Genomic DNA, 27,929 nt, shown 5'->3' on the forward strand with positions numbered 1-27,929 from the left:
CCAAATATCCTTCTAGATCTCTTCTAAACAAAGGAAATGAAGCAAAATCTCTTCTCCCTCTTAGTATTTTAGGCCAAAAGGAGAGAACAAGGATGAACAAATTTTTTGTTTTCTCTTCTTGGTTGCACGGCAATGGGGGAATGCTACTCTCTCACACATTTTTTTTCATTCTTTTCTTACCCATGCTTATTTGTTTATTATTTCTCCCTAATGCCCAACAAAACATGTTTCATGACATGTTTAGCCCATATCTCTTTGTCATGGCGGCCATCACTTGTAAAAGGGAATTTGACATGCAAGTCCATTATTTTGCATGCATGCTTTAATTAGTCATCACACATTTCCTATCGTACTTTCAAAGTTCACTACTAAGTCCTTTCTAGTGGAATTCACCTTTATAACACTAAATCAATCATCATAAAATGTCATACATGAGCACACACATATTATAGGCATCAAAATAAATTTTAATTATTTTTATGCCTCGGTTTTGTGGTCCCGAAACCACATTCCGACTAGGGTCAATTTCGGTGTCACAACTCTCCCCACTTAAGAAATTTTCGTCCCTCGAAAATCTTACCGGTAAATAGGTTTGGATATCGCTCTTTCATAGAGTTCTCGGTCTCCCAAGTAGCTTCTTCTATCCGGTGCTTGAGCCATAACACTTTCACTAGCGGAACCCGCTTGTTTCGCAACTCTTTCACTTCCGTGATAGGATACGAATCGGTTCTTCCTCATAACTCATATTGGCTTGAATTTCAATTTCGATGGACTAATCACGTGCGATGGATCGGATCTATAGCGTCAAGCATCGAAACATGAAAGACATCGTGAACCTTTTCGAGTTCGGGGCAAAATCAAACGATATGCCACTGGACTGACTCGCTCGGATATCTCATATGACCCAATGAACCTCGGGCTCAACTTGCCCTTACGGCCAAATCTGAGTATCTTTTTCCAAGGCGATACCTTGAGAAACACTTTATCTCCCACCTGATACTCGATATCCTTACGCTTCAAATCCGCGTACGACTTCTGACGATCGGAGGCTATCTTCAGACTTTCACGGATTACTTTCACTTTCTGTTCAGCATCTCTAATCAAATCCACCCCGAAAATCTTGCTTTCACCAAACTCAGTCCAAAACAATGGTGTACGGCATTTACGATCGTACAAAGCCTCGTAGGGTGCCATCTTAATACTTGATTGAAAGCTGTTGTTGTAAGCGAATTCAATCAACGGCAAATACCGTTCCCATGAACCATTAAACTCAAAGACGCAACATCTCAACATATCCTCAAGTATCTCGAATTATCCGCTCGGATTGACCATCGGTTTGGGGGTGAAAGGCGGTCTGAAATGCAACTTGGTACCCAAAGCTTCTTGCAACTTTTTCCAAAATCGCGAGGTAAATCTCGGATCTCTATCCGACACGATGGAAATAGGCACCCGTGTAATCTCACAATCGAGAACGTACAATTCGGCTAATTTGTCCATTGAAAATCCGTAGGTATGGGGACAAAGTGAGCCGACTTAGTCAATCTATCTACCACGACCCAAACCGCATCCTTCTTACTTGCGACAATGGCGGTCCGGATACAAAGTCCATTGTGACTCGATCCCATTTCCACTCGGGTATCGTGATTGGTGAAGTAATCCTCAAGGCACTTGATGTTCCGCTTTCACTTGTTGACATATTAAACATCTCAAACAAAGTCGGAGATGTCTCGTTTCATACCATGCCACCAAAATCGACGTTTCAAATCGTTGTACATCTTCGTACTCCGGGTGGATTGCCATTTGGCTACAATGGGCTTCATTGAATTATCGAAATGAGTTCAATTCTTTGGAACACACAGACGACTTTGAACCTCAAACAATCGTCATCATCGATTTGAAACTCCGAGTCCTTGTTCGGAACACACTCAGCCCGTTTTGCAGCCAACTCGTCGTCAACTTTCTGAGCTTCTCGAATTTGATGTGTCAATAATGGTTTGGCTTTCAATTCAGCCACTAACACACTATCGGATCGAACAGACAAGTGCACATTCATCGCTCGTAAAGTGAATAATGATTTACGACTCAAGGCATCCGCAACCACATTCGCCTTTCCGGGGTGATAGTCAATGACCAGCTCATAATCCTTTAACAGTTCGAGCCAACGTCTTTTTCGCAGATTTAAGTCTCTTTGGGTCATCAAATATTTGAGACTTTTGTGATCCGAGTACACATGGCACTTCTCACCAAATAAGTAATGTCGCCAAATCTTTAAGGCAAATCGATGGCGGCTAATTCGAGATCATGGGTCGGATAATTTTTCTCGTGTGGCTTTAATTGCCTCGACGCGCAGGCCACAACTCGACCTTCTTGCATCAATACGCAACCTAACCCAAGGAGGAGGTGTCACTATAGATGACAAACTCTTTGCAGATTCGGGTTGCACTAGAATTGGGGCTTCACCAAATAAGTTTTCAGTTGATCGAAACTTTTCGACATTTCTCCGTCCATTCGAACTTAACATCCTTTTGGAGTAGCCGTCATCGGCGTGGCTATCGTTGAAAAACCTTTACAAATCGTCGGTAATAACCTAGCAAGCCCCAAAAAGCTCGAACCTCAAGAATATTTCTCGAGGCTTCCAATTAAGTATGGCTGAAATTTTATTGAATCGACTCGAATACCGATCTGATACCACATGACCCAAGAAGCTAACCTCTCTAACCAAAACTCACACTTGCTGAACTTAGCATGTAATTCCTTATCCCGTAAAATTTGCAAGCACTAACCGCAGTGTTCAAAGATGTTCGGTCTCATTTCTTGAATAGACCAAGATGTCATCAATGAACACGAATACGAATCGATCCAAATATGGTCGAAGATCCGATTCATTAAATCCATAAATACCGTAGGGGCATTAGTGAGCCCAAACGGCATCACTAGGAACTCATAGTGACCATATCTCGCTCAAGGCGCCTTGGGTACGTCCAAATCTCGGATTCGCAATTGATAATAGCCCGATCTCAAATCTATTTTCGAGAACACCGAGGCTCCTTGATTGATCGAACAAGTCATCGATACGTGGTAACGAATATTTGTTCTTTATCGTCGCTTTATTAAGTCGACGATAGTCGATCTGCACACCGCATGGTTCCATCCTTCTTTTCACGAACAACACCGGGCGCACCCAAGGCGAAAAACTCGGGCGAGCAAAACCTCTATCCACCAATTCTTGCAACCGAGCTTTCAACTCCTTTAATTCCGTTGGTGCCATACGATCACGGAGCTATCGAAATTGAGTGGTACCGGTACCAATTCGATGCCAAATTCTATTTCCGAACAGGTGGTAAACCCGGCAATTCTTGAGGAAAACATCCGGTATTCACAAACCACGGCGCAGATTCGGGTTTCTTTTACGATTCTTTGTCATCGAAAGCACGACGCAAGGTACGCTTCGCACCCTTTTCTTACATATTTTCGGGCAACATTGCGATATTACACCGGCAACCCCTTTAAGTCCGTAGACTCAACCCGAATTATCTCATTATTCGCGCACCTCAAATCGATAGTCTTGCTTTTGCAATTTACAACCGCATCGTGCATGGTCAACCAATCCAAACCAAGAATAACGTTGAATTCATCGAACGGCAAAAGCATCAAGTCCGCGGAAAACAAGAACCTCGAACACTAAGGGACTTTTCTTGCACACTTTGTTGACAAGCACGTAATGACCCAAGGGTTTGACACCGAATTACAAACTCGATGAGACTCAATAGGCAAAGTCTTCTTGGATGCTAAGGTTTCACATATATAAGAATGAGTAGAACCGGGGTCAATCAAAGCAATCACATTAGTATTGAAAAGAGTGAAAGTACCGTAATGACATCCGGAGAGGCAAGATCCTCACGTCGCGCGTATGGCATAAGTCCTAGCAGAGCCCGAGCCTCGGATCGATGGTAGCATCTCTAGATCCTCTCGACCGCCACTAACATTACCCATATTTCTAGGTGGCCTACCTCGGCGTTGGTAGCACCGGGTTTCCACTCGACTTACATTCTGCTCAAGCATCCTCGGGCAATCCTTCATAAAGTGGTCGGCCAATCCACACTTATAGCGGGAGCGATCACGAAACCAACAGCTCCCGAATGCCATTTGCCACAATGTAGACACTCGCCCTCTCTCGATCATTTCCACCATCGGCGATCGAAGTGACTCGTGTGGTCACGAGGGTCGATCGCGTCCTCGTCTAGAAAAGCCCAAACGCCTCTAAACCGGCTCACATCATCTCAAATCTCTTGATGCTGTTGAAGAGACTTTCCGAGGACCTCTTCGAATTCTCCGGTTCCCACATCAACTTTTGTTTCTCCTTTCTAAGCTCTTCGGCTTTACAAGCTCGCTCAACAAGTACTACGAACTCTCGTATTTCGAGAATGCCAACGAACGTCCTTATATCATCATTCAGCCCATCCTCGGCGTTTACACATAATAGCCTCGGACGAAATGCATTCTCGCACGTGACGGCTAAGCCTCACAAATTTTCGTTCATAGTCGATGGCGACATAGAACCTTGCTTAAGATCAAGAAATTCCTTCGCTTTTGGTCGATGAATCTCGATGATATACTTTTTTGAACTCGGTTTGAAAGAATTCCCAAGTCACTTGCTCTCTAGGTACCACAAGTCGAGTACTCCACCAATAGTAGGCGGACTCACGTAGCAAGGAGATGGTACACTTTAAGCACTCATCGGTGTACAAGATAGCTCATCGAGCACCGGATCGTGTTATCCAACCAAAATTCGCTCGCTCAGCATCATCATCATCCGTAGCTTTAAATTCAGTGGCCCCATGTTTTGAATCCTATCGATGGGGCTTACTTGACCTTATTTGGTCAGTCACGGAGGTATTGTAGGTGCGGGGGTTGCATTTGTCGGGAATGGAGGTTGTGGAACAACCGTGTTAGTTCGAATGTATTGGTTAAACCATTCGTTCATCACACTATTAAAGGCTTGCCTAGCCTCATCATTCGGATTGCTGGCCATAGGTTGAGAGTCCGCGGTGCTGTCCCTTGCGCGGAGCAGCGCCACACTCTCCACATCATCAGCTATCGCTTCGGTTGGGATCGGGATCCATTGCTATAAACAAACACAAAGTCAAATTGTCGAAATCACCACACTATCGATTCATCATTTAATGGCATGTATAGCTAGACCCCAAACACATCACGGTAGTCCTAGAATCGACTAAACCGTGGCTCGATACCAATAAAATTGTAACACCCGAACACGAGACCATCGCCGTTATCGGACACGAGGGTTAACAAGCCAAGTCCACATATTTTGCCCACCAATTTGACATTTCCAGTCAGGCTGGAAAACTGCGTCACCATCGCCTTAAAATCATATCTCGAGTTTCAAAACTCGGAAACTGGTTTCGTAAATTTTCCTGAATTTAGACTCATATATCCATCCATGGATTTATTTCTAGAATTTTGGTCGGGCCAATTGGTACAGTTTATTAGTTAAAGTTACCCATGTTACAGGGATAGACTGCTTTGACCTTCGCGCGTTACAACTTGAATATCTCTCTGCACAGGGCTTTAATACTGGTTCCGTTTGTTTCTAATGAAACTAGACTCAAAATGGAATCTGTACATATAAGGCATGACTCCTAATTCTTTCTGGATAATTTATAGTAAATTTTTAAAGTTGTGACAGGGGACCCAGAAACCATTCTGGCCCTGTCTCACAATAGCTTTAATATCTCTTAACATGTAACTCCTATGACCATTTCGTTTCTTCCATATGAAAATAGACTCATCAAGGTTCATTTACATAGCTTATTCACTATTTAATACCATCCCTACAAATTTTGGTGATTTTTCACATTCACGTCACTGCAGCTGGCAGCATCTGTTTTGAAGGTAGGTCTTACCTATTTTGTAGTCTCCATGAACCAACTAGTCTTGCCATACATAGGTTCACATATGATCATTTTAACCATACCAATGGCTGATCATGTGACCAACATTCCCACTTCCAATCCATAATCACATCATGACACCATATATATATATACAAACCGCAAATAGTCTAAGTTCAGTACTTCACTTTTACGAGCCATTTTCGCATGGCGAACACATATACATCACAGCATATTTAAACCAACAAAGGGGTAGTCCTATACATGCCATTTCAAAGTTCAACCAAAAATTTATACCAAAATGGAGGCGTTGATAGTGTGGATGACTTCGACTTTAATGATCCCAAATCCGATTGCTAACGAGCAAAATCTATAAAACAGAGAGCCAAAGCAACGGGGTAAGCATTTTTATGCTTAGTAAGTCTCAAGGAATAAAATCAGCTTTAATTAAAGCAATACATTCACATAGCCAAATGCATCATTTCATTAATACACATTCACATAATCATTCTTGCTTCCCACTTCATCATTATATACTTTCACAAGGTATCAACCTATTCAATAGCTGAAATTCGTTAGTCGATTGAGCGAATGTTGCTCAAACATGTCGACTTTCCAATGCACATATAAACATACCTTATTCTTTGGGCCTTTCGAGCGTACTAATTGAATTTATTACAGCAACCAACACTCACCTCCAGCCCAAGCTTCTTCGGAATACAACCGGATATAACCACGTGCACGAATGCCTTCGGGTCTTAGCCCGGATAGAATGACTCGCATACGAATGCCTTGGTCTTAGCCGGATGTAGCCACTAGCACAATTGCCTTGGTCTTAACCGGATATAATTTCCAGCATAAATGTCTTGGGACTTAGCCCGGATATCATTCAATTGCTCATGCACACATGCATCAATAATCATTAGACATTCATATTTCATTTTCGTTACTAAGGCTCAAACGCAAATATAATCACAAGCATAATCGCCTTCGGGACTTAGCCCGGGTATCATTCAAATACTCATACACACATAAATCAATAATCAATATACATCCATATTTCATTTCACATAATTCAAGTAGGGTCACTTCTTGAGGACTTACCTCGGATGTTGTCGACCTAAGGTTAGTGGCTGGCCATGACATGATGATGGGCAAAGAAAACATGTCCTAGACATGTTGGCCTAGTGCATTATGGAAGGAAAATAAAGAAATGAAAAAAAAAAGGAAAATGATGAAAAAAAAAGAGTGTGGATGCCCCCCCCCCTTGTTGCCGTGAGTTGAGGAAAAAGAAAGGAGAAAAATTTTGTTGTTCATCCTTTCTCATTTTGTTACAATTGCCATGACTTGAGAAGAAGAAAAAAAAAGTGTCCATTCTCTCATTTTTCTTTGCATGATCAAATTAATGCATGAAACTTTCATACATGCATTTACTAACATCATAAACATAGAATATAACAATTAATTATTTATAAGACTCGGTTTCATGGTCCAGAAACCACTTTCCGACTAGGGTCAATTTAGGGCTGTCACATTCGGGACTTAACCCGGTTTTGGTAACTCGCACAAATGCCTTCGGGACTTAACCCGGTTTTGGTAACTCGCACAAATGCCTTCGGGAATTGACCCGGATTTAGTCACTTAGCACAAAAGCCTTCGGGACTTAGCCCGGACACCATTCGAATAAGCATGCACATTTAACACTAAATCATGACACATTCGTATTTCATTTTCATTAGCAAAACTCAAATACAATACACTTATCACTCTTGCACATTTCGGTTCAATATCCACACACAAAGAGCATGATCTTGATTTACTTGAGACATGATCTAATCAAATCATAATTTAAGCTCTATTACTCAAGAACTTACCTCGGATGTTGTCGAACGATTTCGATGGCTATTCGACCACTTTTTCCTTCCCTTTATCGGATTTAGATCCCCTTTGCTCTTGAGCTTAATCTAGACACAAGTATGGCCAAACCTCCTCCTAATCCTCTTCCAAACCAAGCATGAAGCAAGAACTCCCTCCTTCTTCCTTAGAATTTTTGGCCAAGAGAAGCAAAAATGATGAACACTTTTTTTTTCTTTCTCTCCCTCAACTCACGGCAATGGGGGGATCACACCTTCTCTCTTTTCTTTTTTTTCTTTTTTTCATTTCTTTATTCCTAACCTTAGTTTATTGTTTTTCCATAATGTACCAACAAAACATGTCTATGACATGTTTTGCCCATCCTCCCTTGTCATGGCCGGCCACCACTTATAAAAAGAGGGGTATTTGACATGCAAAACCATTGTTTTGCATGCATGATTCAGTTAGTCATCACACATTTCCCCATCCTACTTTCAAAGTTTACTACTAGGTCCTTTTTAGTGAAATTCACATTTACAACCCTAAATCAAAACATCACAAATGTCACACACGAATTAACACATATTATAGACATCAAAATGAATATTAAATTATTTTTATGCCTCGGTTTTGTGGTCCCGAAATCACATTCCGACTAGGGTCGTTTTAAGGCTGTCACAACTCTTCCCCACTTAAGAAATTTTCATCCCTGAAAATCTTACCGGTAAATAGGTTTGGGTATCGCTCTTTCATAGAGTTCTCGGGTTCCCAAGTAGCTTCTTCTATCCCGTGTTTGAGCCATAACACTTTCACTAGCGGAACCCTCTTGTTTCGCAACTCTTTCACTTCACGTGCTAGGATACGAATCGGTTCTTCCTCATAACTCATATTGGCTTGAATTTCAACCTCTGATGGACTAATTACGTGCGATGGATCAGATCTATAACGTCGAAGCATCAAAACATGAAAGACGTCGTAAATCTTTTCAAGTTCAGGAGGCAAAATCAATCGATATGCAACTGGACCGACTCGTTCGGATACTTCATATGGCCCGATGAACCTCGGACTCAATTTGCCTTTACGGCCAAATCTGAGTATCTTTTTCCAAGGCGAAACTTTAAGAAACACTTTATCTCCCACCTGATACTCAATGTCTTTTCGTTTCAGATCCGCGTACAACTTCTGACGATCGGAGGCTATCTTCAGATTTTCACGGATTACTTTTACTTTCTGTTCAGCATCTTTAATCAAATCCACTCCGAAAATTTTGCTTTCACCGGCTCGGTCAAAACAATGGTGTACGGCATTTACGCCTGCATACAAAGCCTCGTAAGGTGCCATCTTAATAATTGATTGAAAACTATTGTTGTGGCGAATTCAATCAAAGGTAAATATCATTCCCATGAACCATTAAACTCAAGGACGCAACATCTCAACATATCCTCAAGTATCTGAATTACCCGCTCAGATTGACCATCGGTTTGTGGATGAAAAGCGGTGCTAAAATGCAGCTTGGTACCCAAAGCTTCTTGCAATTTCTTCCAAAATCGCGAGGTGAATCTCGGATCTCTATCCGACACAAAAGAAATCGGTACCCCGTGTAATCTCACAATCTGAGAAACGTACAATTCAGCTAGTTTATCCAATGAAAAATCCGTACGCACGGAGATAAAGTGAGACGACTTAGTCAGTCTATCAACAACAACCCAAATCGTATCCTTCTTACTTGCTGTCAATGGCAGTCCGGACACAAAGTCCATTGTGACTCGATCCCATTTCCACTCGGGTATCGTGATCGGCTGAAGTAACCCTGAAGGCACTTGATGTTCCGCTTTCACTTGTTGACATATTAAACATCTCGAAACTGTAACACCCCGTACCCGAGACCGTTACCGGAGTCGAACACGAGGTGCTAACCGACTAATTCATTTACTCTCGCAGTCCAATTAAAAATTTGTCCAGACGACTGGCTAACTGCATCACTGTCACCTTAAAAATCATAACTTGAGTTCCACAACTCGAAAATCAGATTCGTAATTTTTCCCTGAAATTAGACTCATATGTCCATCTACATATTTTTTCTTAGAATTTTTGGTCAGGCCAATTAGTACAGTTTATTAGTTAAAGTCTCCCCTATTCCAGGGTTCAACTACACTGACCTTCATGCATTAAGAATGGGATATCTCCATGTACAGGGCTTAAATACTGATGCCGTTTCTTTCTATAGAAACTAGACTCAAAGAGGAATCTATACATATATGGCATGACTCCTAATTATCTCTGGTTAATTTACAATGAATTTCCAAAGTCGGAACAGGGATTCCAGAAACCATTCTGGCCCTGTTTCACAAAAACCTAAATATCTCTTAACATACAACTCATATGACCGTTTCGTTTCTTCCATATGAATGTAGATTCATCAAGGCTCATTTACATAATTTATTCACTATTTAATTCCATCTCTACTATTTTTAGTGATTTTTCACATCCACATCACTGCTGCTGCCAGCATCTATTTTTAGGGTAGACTTTATCTAACACATAGTTTCTATGACTCAACTAACCCTCTTGCATATATAGTCCAAAATATAATCAAGATGAACCATTCTAATGGCTGATCTTTTCCAAACATTTCCATGCCTCTTAATGAGCATATACATATCGAATGATTATAACATTATGCTCAAAACATTTATAAGCCATTTTCGCATGGCTATCCAAAATTATACAAATCCAAAGGGTCCATGACCCACAACAAAAGGGGTAGTCCTATACATTGACCAAAATATCCTCTCACTACTAGTCTATTCCATACATGCCATAAGATATTCCAAAACGTAGCAGTACCAAGCGGTGGGTAGTGATAGTGTGACTAGTTCTTGACGATCCCCGAGCCTCAGTAGCTTCCAATGAGATCTATAAAACAGAGGAAACAAAGTAAGCAGAGTAAGCATTACAATGCTTAGTAAGTTTTAAGCGGTGTCAACAGATAACAACCAAATCATAACATAGTTGTTCGTATTTTTATTTCACTCTTCCTTTGGGCATACTATCCCCTTTTCCGAATATGCACATCTCATCATATACAATAGGCAGATAAACTCTCACATAAAAGTGAGCTCATGTGACATAGATATATCGTATGATTTCACATAACCTCTCACACTAAACCGATGTCACATAATCATAGGAATAGTCCCATAGATTGCTCTCGTGTGCATCATATATAAACTTGGAGTACATACCTGTTTAACCTTTCGCATTGCGTATATTTATAAGCAATTCTTATTACGAAGTCTTACCCGGACATAATCTCCACACGTAGTCATCGGGTCTTACCCGGACATAATCTCCACACGTAGTCATCGGGTCTCACCCGGAACATATTTCCAAGTTTCATGTACATTTAATCACATGTTACAACATTCACATTAGCCATTCGGCTTTACCACACATACATATCACACATATATTTCACATTAGCCATTCGGCTTTACCACATATACATATCACACATATATTTCACATTAGCCCTTCGGCTTTACCACATATACATATCACACATATATTTCACATTCATCACATCGGCCATTAGGCCTTATCACATATATATACACCTTCACATTCATCACATCGGCCATTAGGCCTTATCACATATATACTCTTTCACATTCATCACATTGGCCATTAGGCCTTATCACATATATACTCTTTCACATTCATCACATTGGCCATTAGGCCTTATCACATGTATATACTCTTTCACATTCATCACATTGGCCATTAGGCCTTATCACATATATACTCTTTCACATTCATCACATTGGCCATTAGGCCTTATCACATGTATACACACTTTCACATTCATCACATTGGCCATTAGGCCTTATCACATATATACACACTTTCACATTCATCACATTGGCCATTAGGCCTTATCACATATATACACACTTTTACGTTCATCACATTGGCCATTAGGCCTTATCACATATATATACACTTTCACATTCATCACATTGGCCATTAGGCCGTATCACATATATACATCTCATACATATTTCATATTTTTCTTGTACATCAATTTCAGCAATAGCTCATAAGCAACTCAAATAATTTCATCAAAGTTTACAACAAAATCACCTATTCACTACAAGCAGTTTTCTTTTCCTGAGCAATAGTTACTAAATTGTTTATAACAGGAGCTACAAAACTCAAAATCAATTGCCATTAATTTTCCCCGAATTTAGACTCATGTATCTTTCATCCATAAAATTTTAAGAATTTTAGGTTTGGCCAATCAATACCAGATTTTTCTTAAAGTTTCCCCTGTTTCACTGTTTGACCAATCTGACCACTCTTCACTACGAATCAAATTTTTCATTGTACAGAATTCATAATGTGTTTTATTTGGTTCCATTTGAAACTAGACTCATTAAGGAGTCTAAGCATATAAATCTTATCTCATAACCATTTTTGTACAAATTATAATGATTTTCCAAAAATAGAACAGGGGATTTCGGAGTCATTCCGACACTGTCCCGCACAACTTTAAATATCTCTTTATAGGAAATTCGTTTGCTTCCACGGTCTCTTTTATAAGAAACTAGACCAACTAAGCTTTGATTACATGTTTTATTCAGCCTATAATTCCATACCAACAATTTATAGTGATTTTCTAAAATCACATTACTGCTGCTGTCCAAGCAATTTATTACAATTTGCTCTTAACTTTCTAAGTCCAAACACTTATGAACTTACCATTTGGGCTTAAGACATATCATGGCCACATCATATCTTATCAAATCAACTCATTATGTCCTATTATGATTGAATTTACTCAACGATTAATCGCTTAAAACTTACCTCGGATGTGGTCGAGCGATTTGGCGGCTATTCGATCACTTCTTCCTTCCCTTATCCAACTTGATCCTCTAGGCTCTTGAGCTTAATTAAACAAACAAATTGACTTAATCATTTGAGCATCGAAAAGAGGAATACAAGGCACTTAGCCCATATTTATACATTAGACATTAAAGTCACATACATGTGAAATCATGCATCAACTCAACATATTAACTCACATCCCTTTTAGTCGATTTTCCTAACCAAGATAAAGGCATCAATATGCTTGCCTCTAACCGAAAGCATGCAACACTAATCTTCTCATGTGGCCGAGTATGCATGTATATGTTGAGGCCAATTATGCTCAATACTTCCTACAAGTATGATTACTCGTATTGATTATATCTCGTTTCATTTCAAATTCAAAACTCGACTAATACGCATTTATACACTAGAAAGCAAATACTAACATTTTGCATTTCATCTTACTACCATGGCCGAATGCTCCTTCCACACCATTTACCTTCACAAAGCATAAATTTCATCATCCAAATTACAAGCTTACAACCTCATGAAGTTTAACCTCATAGTATCTATCAAACTCTCACTCATTAGCTTCTATCATAATCTCCAACAACACCAAATAAACATATACTTCGTGGGACTATGGTAGAACCAAGAAAGGAACTCATAGATATTAAGATGTAAGCAACTACCATTATTTTGGTCATGATTAAACAAAGAACTCAATGTCTTACTCAAAAATACTAAAAAGAAAGTCCAAGAGCCATCAATCCACCATCACATATATCATTAGCAAGCTTCATATTTAACATGCAATGGCATTAACACAAATCCACCTTGGCCAAATACCATCCCCATGATATAACAAAGGTTTGAACCATGGGCTAACAAGAGCATCAAGCTATCCACTAAAAACATGCATGAATCTCATGGCACAACCTCAAACATACCTTAATCTTGATGCAAGTATAGCCAAACCTCTTCCTAATCCTCTTCCAAACCAAGCATGAAGCAAAATTCCTCCTTCCCTCTAGTATTTTCGGTCAAGAGAGAATGAAAAATGGATGAACAATTTTTTTCTTTTCTCTTCCTCAATGCACTGCAAAAGGGGGTTCACTCACACACTTTTTTTTCTTTCTTTATTACCCATACTTATTTGTTTATTGTTTCTCCCTAATGCACCAACAAAACATGTTTCATGACATGTTTAGCCCATACTCCTTGTCATGGCGCCACCTCCTATAAAAGAGGGATATTTGACATGCAAGGCCATTGTTTTCCATGCATGCTTTAATTAGTCATCACACATTTCCCATCATACTTTCAAAGTTTTCTACTAGGTCCTTTCTAGTGAAATTCACATTTATAACTCTAAATCAAACATCAAAAATGTCACACACGAATTAACACATATCATAAGCATCAAAATGAGCATTAAATTATTTTTATGCCTCGGTTTTGTGGTCCCGAAACCACATTCTGACTAGGGTCAATTTTGGGCTGTCACAGAAACAAAGTCGGAGATGTCTCGTTTCATACCATGCCACCAAAACCGACGTTTCAAATCGTTGTACATCTTTGTACTCCCCGGGTGAATTGACATTCGGCTACAATGGGCTTCGTTCAGAATCATCGAAATGAGTTCAATTCCTTGGAACACATGACGACTTCGAACCTCAAACAATCATCATCATCAATTTGAAACTCCGATTCCTTGTTCGAACACACTCAGCCCGTTTGCAACCAACTCATCGTCAACTTTACGAGCTTTACGAATTTGATGAGTCAATAATGGTTTGGCCTTTAATTGGCTATTAACACATTGTCGGGTAGAATAGACAAGTGTACATTCATCGCTCGTAAAAGCAAGCGGTGATTTTCGGCTTAAGGCGTCCGTAACCACATTAGCCTTTCCGGTGATAATCAATGACTAGCTCATAATCTTTCAACAACTCAAGCCAACGCCTTTGTTTGTAGATTCAAGTCTCTTTGAGTCATCAAATATTTGAGACTTTTGTGATCCAAAAATACATGGCACTTCTCCCCAAATAGGTAGTGTCGCCATATTTTCAAAGCGAATCGATGGCGACTAGTTCGAGATCATGGGTGGGATAATTTTTCTCATGTGGCTTTAATTGTCTCGATGCATAGGCCACAACTCGACCTTCTTGCATCAATACACAACCTAACCCAAGTAGGGAGGCGTCACTATAGATGATAAACTCTTTGCACGATTAAATTTGCACTAAAATTGAGCTTAGTCAAATAAGTTTTCAGTTGATCAAAACTTTTCGACATTTTCCGTCCATTCAAACTTAACATCTTTTGAAGTAGCCGTCATGGGTGTGGCTATCATCGAGAAACCTTTTACAAACCGTCGGTAATGTAACCTAAGCCCCAAAAAGCTCGAACCTCATTAATATTTCTGAGGCTTCCAGTTAAGTATGGCTGAAATTTTGCTCGGGTTAACTCGAATACCCGTCACGAGATACCACATGACCCAAGAAGCTAACCTCTCTTAACGAACTCACACTTGCTGAAATTAGCATATAACCGCTTATCCGTAATATTTGCAACACTAATCTCGGTGTTCAAGCATGTTCGGTCTCATCTCTTGAATAGACCAAGATGTCATCAATGAACACAACTACGAACCGGTCCAAATACTGTCTGAAGATCCGATTCATCAAATCCATAAATACCGCAGGGGCATTAGTGAGCCCAAACGGCATCACTAAAAATTCGTAATGACTATACCTCGTTTCAGTACTGGTAGTAACCCGATCTCAAATCTATCTTTGAAAACACTGAGGCTCCTTTCAATTGATCAAACAAATCATCAATACGCGGTAACGGATATTTATTCTTTATTGTCACTTTATTGAGTTGACGATAGTCGATGCACAACCTCATGGTTCCGTCCTTCTTTTCACAAACAATACGGTGCGCCCAAGGTGAGAAACTTGGTCGGCGAAACCTCTATCCGTCAGTTCTTCCAATCGAGTCATCAACTCTTTTAACTCGGTTGGTGCCATACGATACGGAGCTATCAAAATTGGCGTAGTCCGTACAAGCTCAATACCAAACTCTATCTCCGAGCAGTGGCAAACCCGGTAATTCTTGGGAAAACATCCGGGTATTCACAAACTCATCGCATGATTCGGTTTTATTTCTAACTCCTTATCATCAAGTACATACAAGGTATGCTTCGCACCCTTTCTTACATATTTACGGGCCAACATTGATGATATTACGGTGGCAACCCCTTTAAGTCCGTAGACTCAACTCGGATCATCTCGTTATTTGCGCACCTCAAATCAATAGTCTTGCTTTTGCAATTCACAACCTCATCATGCACGGTCAACCAATCCAAACCAAGAATAACATCAAATTCATCAAGCGGCGAAGCATCAAGTCCGCGGAAAAGCAGAACCTCGAATTACTAAGGGACATTTCTTACACACTTTGTCGACAAGCACGAACGACCCAAGGATTTGACACCGAATTACGAACTCGATGAGACTCAATAGGTAAAGTCTTCTTTGGATGCTAAGGTTTCACATATATAAGAATGAGTAGAACCGGGGTCAATCAAAGCAATCACATTAGTATCAAAGAGAGTGAAAGTACCGTAATAACATCTGGCGAGGAAGCATCCTCGTGTGCGCCTATTGCATAAGCCCTAGCAGAGCACGAGCCTCGGATCTGGTCGTAGCATCTCTAGATCCTCTCGACCACCACTAGCATTGCCCATATTTCTAGATGGTCTACCTCGGCGATGGTAGCGCCGGTTTCCCACTCGATTTACATTACATTCGGGCAACCTCGGGCAATCTTTAATGAAGTGGTCAAGCGATCCGCTTTAATGTGAGCGGTCATGGAATCTACAACTCCCGAATGCCATTTGCCACAATGTCGACACTCGCTTCGTCTCAACGTTCATTCCCAACACCGGCGGCAAAGTGCCTCGTGTACCCACCGGGTCGATCACGATCTCGTCTAAAAGGCCGAAGTGCCTCTAGACCGCCCACATCATCACGAAATTTCTTCGATGCTGTTGAAGAGACTTTCCGAGGATCTTTTACGAAACTCTCTAGTTCCCACATCAACTTTTGTTTTCTTTTCTAAGCTCTTGACTTTACAAGCTCGCTCGACAAGTACTACGAACTCTCGTATTTCAAGAATGCCAACGAACATTTTATATCTTCATTCAGCCCATCCTCGAAGCATTTACGCATGATAGCCTCGGACGAAATACATTCCAGAGTGTATCTACTAAGTCTAACAAATTTTCGCTCGTGTCGATGGCGACATAGAACCTTGCTTAAGCTCAAGAAATTCCTTCCGTTTTTATCAACAAATCTCTGGTGATATACTTTTCCAAACTCGGTTTGGAAAAACTCCCAAGTTACTTGCTCTCGGGGCACACTGTGAGTCGAGTACTCCATCAATAGTAGGCGAATCGCGTAGCAAGGAGATAGTACACTTTAGGCATTCATCGGTGTACAAGATAGCTCATCGAGTGCGGATAGTGTTGTCCAACCAAAATTCAGCTTGCTCGGCATCGTCGCTATCCGTAGCTTTAAATTCAGTAGCCCCATGTTTTCGGATTTTGTCGATGGGGCTTATTTGACCTTATTTGGTCGATTCTGGGAGGCATTGTAGGTGCGGGGTTGTGTTTGTTGGGAATGGAGGTTGTGGAGCAGTAGTATTAGTTCGAATGTATTGGTTGAACCAATCATTCATCACGCTATAGAAAGCTTGTCTAGCTTCATCATTTGGATTACTAGCATTAGGTTGAGAGTCCGCTGCGCTGTCCCTTGTGCGGGAGCAAGCGCTACACTCTCAAGATCATCAGCTACCGCTCAGTCAGGATCGGGATCCATTACTATAAATAAACACATTTCAATTGTCAGAAATCACCACACTATCAAATAATCACATAAAATGGCATGTATAGCTAGACCCAACCGCATTACGGTAGTCCTAGAATCGACTAAACCGTAGCTCTGATACCAATAAAATTGTAACACCCTGTACCTGAGTCCGTTACCGGAGTCGAACACAAGGTGCACACAAACTTAATTATTTCCACAGTCCATTTAGAAATTTCCAGACAAGCTGGTTACTGCATCACTGTCGCCTTAAAAATCATATCTTGAGTTTCAAAGCTCGAAAATCAGTTTTGTAATTTTTTCCTGAAACTAGACTCATATTTCCATCTACATATTTTTTTCTAGAATTTTTGGTCGGGCCAATTAGTACAGTTTATTAGTTAAAGTCTCCCCTGTTACAGGGATCGACTGCACTAGCCTTCGCACATTACAACTTGGATATCTCCCTATACAGGGATTCAATACTGATGCCGTTTGTTTCTATAGAAACTAGACTCAAAGAGGAATCTATAAATATATGGCATGACTCCTAATTATTTCTGGTTAATTTACAATACAATTCCAAAGTCGGAACAGGGAATCCAGAAACCGTTCTGGCCCTGTCCCACGAAAACCTAAATATCTCTTAACATATAACTCATATGACCGTTCCGTTTCTTCCATATGAAAGTAGATTCATCAAGGTTCATTTACATAATTTATTCACTATTTAATTCCATCCCTACTATTTTTAGTGATTTCTCACATTCACATCACTGCAGCTGTCAACCTCTGCCTTTAAGGTAGGTTTTGCCTACTTCATAATTTCCTTGTTTCAACTTAGCCCTTTTAGCATACATGGCACAACAGATGATCACGGTTAACCATTCCAAGGGCTAATCGATTCCAAACATTTCCACATCTCTTAATGAACAACATACAAAATGATTATGATACCATGCCAAAGTGTATATAAGCCATTTTCGCATGGCTACCCAATTTATACAAAATCAAAGGGTCTATGACCAACAAACAAAAGAGTAGTCCTATACATGCCATTTCAAAGTTCAACCAAAATTTGTACCAAAAGGGGGCTTTGATAGTGTGGGAGACTTCGACTTCCAAGAATCCCGAGTCCGATAGCTGACGAGCCAAAATCTATAGAACAGAGAACAGAGAAACGGAGTAAACAATTTGTGCTTAGTAAGTTTTGAGCAAGGGATTCCAGCACAAGAAAAGCATAGCATTCATATAGCTAAACGGATAATTTCATATGCACACATTCTCAATATCATACTTACTTCACATTACCAACCCTTATGTTCATACACAAAAGATCAACTTAGCCAACGGCCGGTAGCTCGTTTATCAACTAAGCGAATACTTACTTGTAAGGGCTCAACTAATTCAAGCACATACCTCATTGCTGGAATTTTTTTGCAAGCATATTAACTGAATTTTTTACAGCAAGATTGCTCATTCCCGAATCACGTACCTTCGGAATTTAACCGGATATAGCGACTGGCTCGATTGTCTTCGGGACATAGCCCGATTATAGTGATTCGCACAATTGCCTTCTGAATTAGCCCGGATTTAGTAACTTCGTCTGAATGCCTTCGGGACTTAACCCGGTTTTGGTAACTCGCACAAATGCCTTCGAGAATTGACCCGGATTTAGTCACTTAGCACAAAAGCCTTCGGGACTTAGCCCGGACACCATTCGAATAAGCATGCACATTTAACACTAAATCATGACACATTCGTATTTCATTTTCATTAGCAAAACTCAAATACAATACACTTATCACTCTTGCACATTTCGGTTCAATATCCACACACAAAGAGCATGATCTCGATTTACTTGAGACATGATCTAATCAAATCATAATTTAAGCTCTATTACTCAAAAACTTACCTCGGATGTTGTCGAACGATTTCGATGGCTATTCGACCACTTTTTCCTTCCCTTTATCGGATTTAGATCCCCTTTGCTCTTGAGCTTAATCTAGACACAAGTATGGCCAAACCTCCTCCTAATCTGTGACAGCCCAAAATTGACCCTAGTCGGAAGGTGGTCTCGGGACCACAAAACCGAGGCATAAAAATAATTAAAAATTTATTTTGATGCCTATAATATGTGTGTGCTCATGTATGACATTTTATGATGATTGATTTAGTGTTATAAGGGTGAATTCCACAAGAAAGGACTTAGTAATGAACTTTGAAAGTATGATAGGGAAATGTGTGATGACTAATTAAAGCATGCATGCAAAATAATGGACTTGCATGTCAAATTCCCCTTTTATAGGTGGTGGCCGGCCATGACAAGGAGGATGGGCTAAACATGTCATGAAACATGTTTTGTTGGTGCATTAGGGTGAAATAATAAACAAAGGTGTATGGGTGATAAAAAATGAAAAAAATGTGTGTGAGTGTGGTAATCCCCCATTGCCGTGAGTTGTAGAGAAGGAAAGAAAAAATTTTGTTCATCCTTTCTTTGAGCCAAAACTAAGGAAGAAGGAGGATTTTTGCTTCATGCTTGGTTTGGAAGAGATCTAGAAGGAGATTTGGCTAAGTTTGCATCAAGATTAAGGTATGTATGAGGTTGTGTTAGGAGTTTCATGCATGTTTTGGTTGCTAACTTGATGTGCATGTTAGCCATGGCTCAAATCTTTGTTAAGCCATGGAAATGGTATTTGGCCAAAGTTGTTATGGTGATAAAGCCATTGCATGCTAAGTGTGAAGCTTGATGATGATGCATGCAATGATGGATTGTCTACTCTTGAGTAAGATTTTGAGCTTTCTTTTGTTTTATCATGATTGAAGTTGAAAAGGAGCATGATTGTCATATTCGCCATGATGCATTCATGAGCATGGTTCATACTTCTTGCATGTTAGTTAAAATTTGTGTTTTGGATGGCTATGGACACCTTGAAATTGACCATGCTCATATATGTATATATATGTTTGCACATGATGTTTTGGTTATGAAGGAAGTGATGAATAAGTTTGTTTAAAGAAGAAGATGTTGAAGAATAATTGTGAAATTGTAAGCACATTCGGCCTAGCACACATATGAGTGCTTGATGCTATATTGTAAGTTTTGAGCTACAATATGCAAAGCATTAACTAGTAAAATGCATGCTGTTTTGTGTGGTATTAAGTGCATAATTGGCCTCAACATGGACAAGTATATTCGGCCTTGGGTAGCCTATTGAAGGCCTTAGCTTTTCCTTGATGCTCGAATAAATTGTATTGAATTGCTTGATGTAGTATAAAATGTGCATGACCATTGTGTATTCAAGCTAAAGGGTGGCCATATGACCATTTAAATTCCTTGTCATATTCGCCATAAGCTAGCACAATGAGGTTTTGATAAATTGAATTTGTTTGAATTAGCTCAAGAGCTAAGAGGGCCACAATTGGACAAGGGAAGGAAAAAGTAATCGAATAGCCGTAAAAGCCGTTCGACAACATCGAGGTAAGTCCTCAAGAAGTGACCCTACTTGAATTATGTGAAATAAAGTATGGATGTGTATTGATTATTGATTATGTATGCATGAGTATTTGAATTCTACCGGGCTAAGTCCCGGCGAATATGCTTGTGACTATAATTGCGTTTGAGCCTTAGTAACGAAAATAAATATGTATGTCCAATGATTATTGATGTATGTGTGCATGAGAAATTGAATGATATCCTGCTAAGCCGAAGACAATTATGCTGGAAATTATAACCGGGTTAAGACCCAAAGGCAATTGTGCTAGTGGCTACATCCGGCTAAGACCAAGGCATTCGTGCGAGTCATTCTATCCGGGCTAAGACCGAAGGCATTTGTGCAAATCATGATATCCGGGTTAAGTCCGTGAGGCCTTGGTGCGGGTTACCATAACCGGCTATGTCCCAAGGCGATTGATCGAGCAGCGACATCCGGTTAAACTCGAAGGTATGTGATTTGAAAATTATAAGCTTGCTGGAAAATTTCAGCTAATGCACTTGTGAAATTTCCCAATGACAAGGTAAGTGCGGTGTGTGCTATGCGGCGCTAGGAGTAAGAGCGTGTGAATATCCGCTCCTATGATGGAACGAGTTATCGGCCTTAATGAAGCCGTTATTTGTGTATGAACATAAGAGTTGGGATGGTGAAGTAAGTATGATTATGTGAATGTGCATTAATGAAATGATGCATTTAACTATGTGAATGTATTGCTGTAATTAGAGTTGATTATATTCCTTGAGACTTACTAAGCATAAAAATGCTTACTCCGCCGCTTTGGCTCTCGGTTTTCTAGATTTCGCTCGATAGCAATCGGATTCGGGATCGTTGAAGTCGAAGTCATCCACACTATCAAGCCCCCATTTTGGTATAAATTCTTGGTTGAACTTGAAATGGCATGTATAGGACTACCCTTGTTGGTTTAAATATGTTATGATGTATATGTATACGGCCATGCGAAAATGGCTCGTAATAGTGAAGTATCAACTTAAACTATTTGCGGTTTGTATATATATATATGGTGTCATGATGTGACTATGAATTGGAAATGGGAATGTTGGTCACATGATCAGCCATTGGCATGGTTAAAATGATCATATGTGGACCTATGTAAGGCAAGACTAGTTGGTTCATGGAGACTACAAAATAGGTAAGACCTACCTTAAAACAGATGCTGCCAGCTGCAGTAACGTGAATGTGAAAAATCACCAAAATTTGTAGGAATGGTATTAAATAGTTAATCAGCTATGTAAATGAACATTGATGAGTCTATTTTCATATGGAAGAAACGAAATGGTCATAGGAGTTACATGTTAAGAGATATTAAAGCTATTGTGAGACAGGGCCAGAACGGTTTCTGTTTTCCCTGTTGCAACTTTAAAAATTTACTATAAACTATCCAAAAATAATTAGGAGACATACCTTATATGTACAGATTCCATTTTGAGTCTAGTTTCATTAGAAACAAACGGCACCAGCATTAAAGCCCTGTACAGAGAGATATTCAAGTTATACCGCGCGAAGGTCAGAGCAGTCGATCCCTGTAACATGGGTGACTTTAACTAATAAACTGTACCAATTGGCCCGACCAAAAATTCTAGAAATAAATCCATGGATGGATATATGAGCCTAAATTCAGGGTAAATTTACGAAACCAGTTTCCGAGTTTTGAAACTCGAGATATGATTTTTAAGGCGACAGTGACGCAGTTTTTCCAGCCTGACTGGAAATGTCCAATGGATGGGCAAAACAAGTGAACTTGGCTTGCTAACCCTCGTCTCCGACACGGCGATGGTCTCGGGTTCGGGTGTTACAATTTTATTGGTATCGAGCCACGGTTTAGTCGATTCTAGGACTACCGTGAGGTGTTTGGGGTCTAGCTATACATGCCATTAAATGATGAATCGATAGTGTGGTGATTTACGACAATTTGACTTTGAGTTTGTTTATAGCAATGGATCCGATCCCAACCGAGCAATAGCTGATGATGTGGAGAGTGTGGCGCTGCTCCCTTTAAGGGGACAGCGCCGACGGACTCTCAACCTATGGCCAACAATCCGAATGATGAGGCTAGGCAAGCCTTTTATAGTATGATGAGCGAATGGTTTAATCAATACATTCGAACTAACACTACTGTCCCACAACCTCCATTCCCGACAAATGCAACCCCGCACCTACAATACCTCCGATGGCCGACCAAATAAGGTCAACTAAGCCCCAATCGATAGGATTCAAAACATGGGGCCACTGAATTTAAAGCTACGGATGATGATGATGCCAAACGAGCTGAATTTTGGTTGGACAACACTATCCGGTGCTCGATGAGCTATCTTGTACACCGATGAATGCTTAAAGTGTACCATCTCCTTGCTACGTGATTCCACCTACTATTGGTGGAGTACTCGACTTCGTGGTACCTAGAGAGCAAGTGACTTGGGAATTCTTTCAAACCAAGTTCAAAAAAAAAAAGTATATCGATCGAGATTCATCGACCAAAAGCGAAGGAATTTCTTGATCTTAAGCAAGGTTCTATGTCGGTTACCGACTATGAACGAAAATTTGTGAGGCTTAGCCGATACACGCGAGAATGCATTTCGTCCGAAGCTATTATGTGTAAACGCTTGAGGATGGGCTGAATGATGATATAAGGATGTTCGTTGGCATTCTCGAAATACGAGATCGTAGTACTTGTTGAGCGAGCTTGTAAAGTCGAAGAGCTTAGAAAGGAGAAACAAAAAGGCGATGTGGGGCGGGAGAATTCGAAGAGGTCCTCGGAAAGTCTCTTCAACAGCAATCAAGAGATTTCGAGATGATGTGAACCGGTCTAGAGGCGCTTTGGGCTTTTCTAGACGAGGACGCGATCGACCCCCGTGACCACACGAGTCACTTGATCGCCAGATGGTGGAAATGATCGCCGAGAGGGCGGAGTGTCAACATTGTGGCAAATGGCATTCGGGGAGCTGTTGGTTTCGTGATCACTCCTGCTATAAGTGTGGATTGCCCGAAGATGCTTGAACAGAATGTGAGTCAGAGTGGAAACTCGGGTGCTACCACTGCTCGAGGTAGGCCACCTAGAAATATGGGCAATGTCGGTTGGCGGTCGAGAGGATCTAGAGATGCTACCATCGGATCTGAGGCTCGTGCTCCTGCGAGGACTTATGCCATAAGCGCCTTGCGAGGATCTTGCCTCTCGGATGTCATTACGGTGCTTTCACTCTTTTCAATACTAATGTGATTGCTTTGATTGACCTGGTTCTACTCAATCTTATATATGTGAAACCTTAGCATCCAATAAGACTTTGCCTATTGAGTCTCTTGAGTTTGTAATTCGGTGTCAAACTCCTTGGGTCATTACGTGCTTGTCAACAAAGTGTGCAAGAAAAGTCCCCTAGTGTTCGAGGTTCTTGTTTCCGGCGGACTTGATGCTTTTGCCGTTCAATGAATTGACGTTATTCTTGGTTTGGATGGGTTGACCATGCACGATGCGGTCGTAAATTGCAAAAGCAAGACTATCGATTTGAGGTCTTGCGAATAACGAGATAATTCGGGTTAAGTCTACGGACTTAAAGGGTTGCCGGTATAATATCGGCAATGTTGGCCCGAAAATATGTAAGAAAAGAGTCGGCGTACCTTGCATCGTGCTTTCGATGACAAGGAATCGAAAAGAAACCGAATCTGTGCCGTGGTTTGTGAATACCGGATGTTTTCCCTGAAGAATTGCCGGTTTACCACTGTTCGGAAATAGAATTTGGCATCGAATTGGTACTGGTACCACTCAATTTCGATAGCTCCGTATCGTATGGCACCAACGGAATTAAAGGAGTTGGTAGCTCGGTTGCAAGAATTGGTGGATAGAGGTTTTGCTCTTTGAGTTTTTCGCCTTAGGGTGCGCCGGTGTTGTTCGTGAAAAGAAGGATGGAACCATGCGGTGTGCATCGATTATCGTCGACTTAATAAAGCGACAATAAAGAACAAATATCCGTTGCCACGTATCGATGACTTGTTCGATCAACTAAAGGGAGCCTCGGTGTTCTCGAAAATAGATTTGAGATCGGGCTATTATCAATTGCGAATCCGAGATTCGGACGTACCCAAGACCGCCTTGAGCGAGATATGGTCACTATGAGTTCCTAGTGATGCCGTTTGGGCTCACTAATGCCCTACGGTATTTATGGATTTAATGAATCGGATCTTTAGACCATATTTGGATCGATTAAGTAGTCGTGTTCATTGATGACATCTTGGTCTATTCAAGAAATGAGACCGAACATCTTTGAACACTGCGGTTAGTCTTTGCAAATTTTACGGGATAAGCAATTATATGCTAAGTTCAGCAAGTGTGAGTTACGGTTAAGAGGTTAGCTTCTTGGGTCATGTGGTATCGCATCGGGTATTCGAGTCGACCGAATAAAATTTCAGCCATACTTAATTGGAAGCCTCAGAAATATTCGAGGTTCGAGCTTTTTGGGGCTTGCGGTTATTACCGACGATTTGTAAAAGGCTTCTCAACGATACCACGCCGATGACGGCTTCTCCAAAAGGATGTTAAGTTGAATGGATGAGAAATGCCAAAAAGTTTCGATCAACTGAAAACTTATTTGACTGAAGCCCCAATTCTAGTGCAACCCGAGTCCGTGAAGAGTTTGTCATCTATAGCGACGCTCTACTTGGGTTAGGTTAGTATTAATGCAAGAAGGTCAAGTTGTGGCCTATCGTCAAGGCAATTAAAGCCACATGAGAAAAATTATCCGACTCATGATCTCGAATTGGCGCCATCGTATTCGCCTTAAAGATTTGGCGACATTACTTATTTGGTGAAAGGTGCCATGTATACTCGGATCACAAAAGTCTCAAATATTTGATGATCCAAAGAGACTTAAATCTGCGACAAAGACGTTGGCTCGAGTGTTAAAGGATTACGAGCTGGTCATTGACTATCACCCGGAAAGGCGAATGTGGTTGCGGATGCCTTGAGTCGTAAATCATTATTCGCTTTACGAGCGATGAGCGTGCACTTGTGCATTCGATCCGATAGTGTGTTAGTAGCTGAATTGAAAGCCAAACCACTATTGATACATCAAATTCGAGAAGCTCGAGAAAGTCGACGACGAGTTGGTGCAAAAGCGGCCGAGTGTGTTCGAACAAGGATTGAGTTTCAAATCGATGATGACGATTGTTTGAGGTTCAAAAGTCGTCTGTGTGTTCCAAAGAATTGAACTCATTTCGATAATTCGAATGAAGCCCATTGTAGCCGAATGGCAATCCACCCGGCGATCTGAAGATGTACAATGATTTGAAACGTCGGTTTTGGTGGCATGGTATGAAGCGAGACATCTCCGACTTTGTTTGAGATGTTTAATATGTCAACAAGTGAAAGCGGAACATCGGTGCCTTGAGTTACTTCACCAATCACGATACCCGAGTGGAAATGGGATCGAGTCACAATGGACTTTGTATCCGGACCGCCATTGTCGCAAGTAAGAAGGATGCGATTTGGGTCGTGGTAGATCGATTGACTAAGTCGGCCCACTTTGTCCCCGTGCGTCGGATTTTTCAATTGACAAATTAGTGAATTATGCGTTTCTCGAGTTGTGAGATTACACGGGTGCCTATTTCCATCGTGTCGGATAGAGATCCGAGATTTACCTCGCGATTTTGGAAAAAGTTGCAAGAAGCTTTGGGTACCAAGTTGCATTTCAGACCGCCTTTCACCCCCAAACCGATGGTCAATCCGAGCGGATAATTCAGATACTTGAGGATATGTTAAGATGTTGCGTCCTCAAGTTTAGTGGTTTATGGGAGCGGTATTTGCCGTTGATTGAATTCGCTTACAACAACGACTTTCAATCAAGTATTAAGATGGCACCCTACGAGGCCTTGTACGATCGTAAATGTCGTACACCATTGTTTTGGTGAGCTCGGTGAAAGCGAGATTTTCGGTGGATTTGATTAGGGATCTTTGAGCGAAAGTGAAAGTAATCCGTGAAAGTCGAAGATAGCCTCCGATCGTCGAGAGTCGTGACGCGACTGAAGCGTAAGGATATCGAGTATCGGTGGGTGATAAAGTGTTTCTCAAGGTATCGCCTTGGAAAAAGATACTCGATTCTACCGTAAGGGCAAGTTGAGCCGAGGTTCGTTGGGCCATATGAGATATCCGGCGAGTCGATCAAGTGGCATATCGTTTGATTTTGCCCCGAACTCGAAAAGGTTCACGATGTCTTTCACGTTTGATGCTTCGACGCTATAGATCCGATCCATCGCACGTGATTAGTCCATCAGAAATTGAAATTCAAGCTAATATGAGTTATAAGGAAGAACCGACTCGTATCCTATCACGAGAAGTGAAAGAGTTGTGAAACAAGCGGGTTCCGCTAGTAAAAGTGTTATGGCTCAAGCACGGGATAGAAGAAGCTACTTGGGAGACCGAGAACTCTATGAAAGAGCGATATCCAAACCTATTTACGGTAAGATTTTCGGGACGAAAATTTCTTAAGTGGGGAGAGTTGTGACAGCCCAAAATTGACCCTAGTCGGAAGGTGGTCTTGGGACCACAAAACCGAGGCATAAAAATAATTAAAATTTATTTTGATGCCTATAATATGTGTGTGCTCATGTATGACATTTTATGATGATTGATTTAGTGTTATAAGGGTGAATTCCACAAGAAAGGACTTAGTAATGAACTTTGAAAGTATGATAGGAAATGTGTGATGACTAATTAAAGCATGCATGCAAAATAATGGACTTGCATGTCAAATTCCCCTTTATAGGTGGTGGCGGCCATGACAAGGAGGATGGGCTAAACATGTCATGAAACATGTTTTGTTGGTGCATTAGGGTGAAATAATAAACAAAGGTGTATGGGTGATAAAAAATGAAAAAAATGTGTGTGAGTGTGGTAATCCCCCATTGCCGTGAGTTGTAGA

The sequence above is a fragment of the Gossypium arboreum genome, chromosome 11 (genome assembly GCF_025698485.1).
Source record: "Gossypium arboreum isolate Shixiya-1 chromosome 11, ASM2569848v2, whole genome shotgun sequence".
Taxonomy (NCBI): Eukaryota; Viridiplantae; Streptophyta; class Magnoliopsida; order Malvales; family Malvaceae; genus Gossypium; species Gossypium arboreum.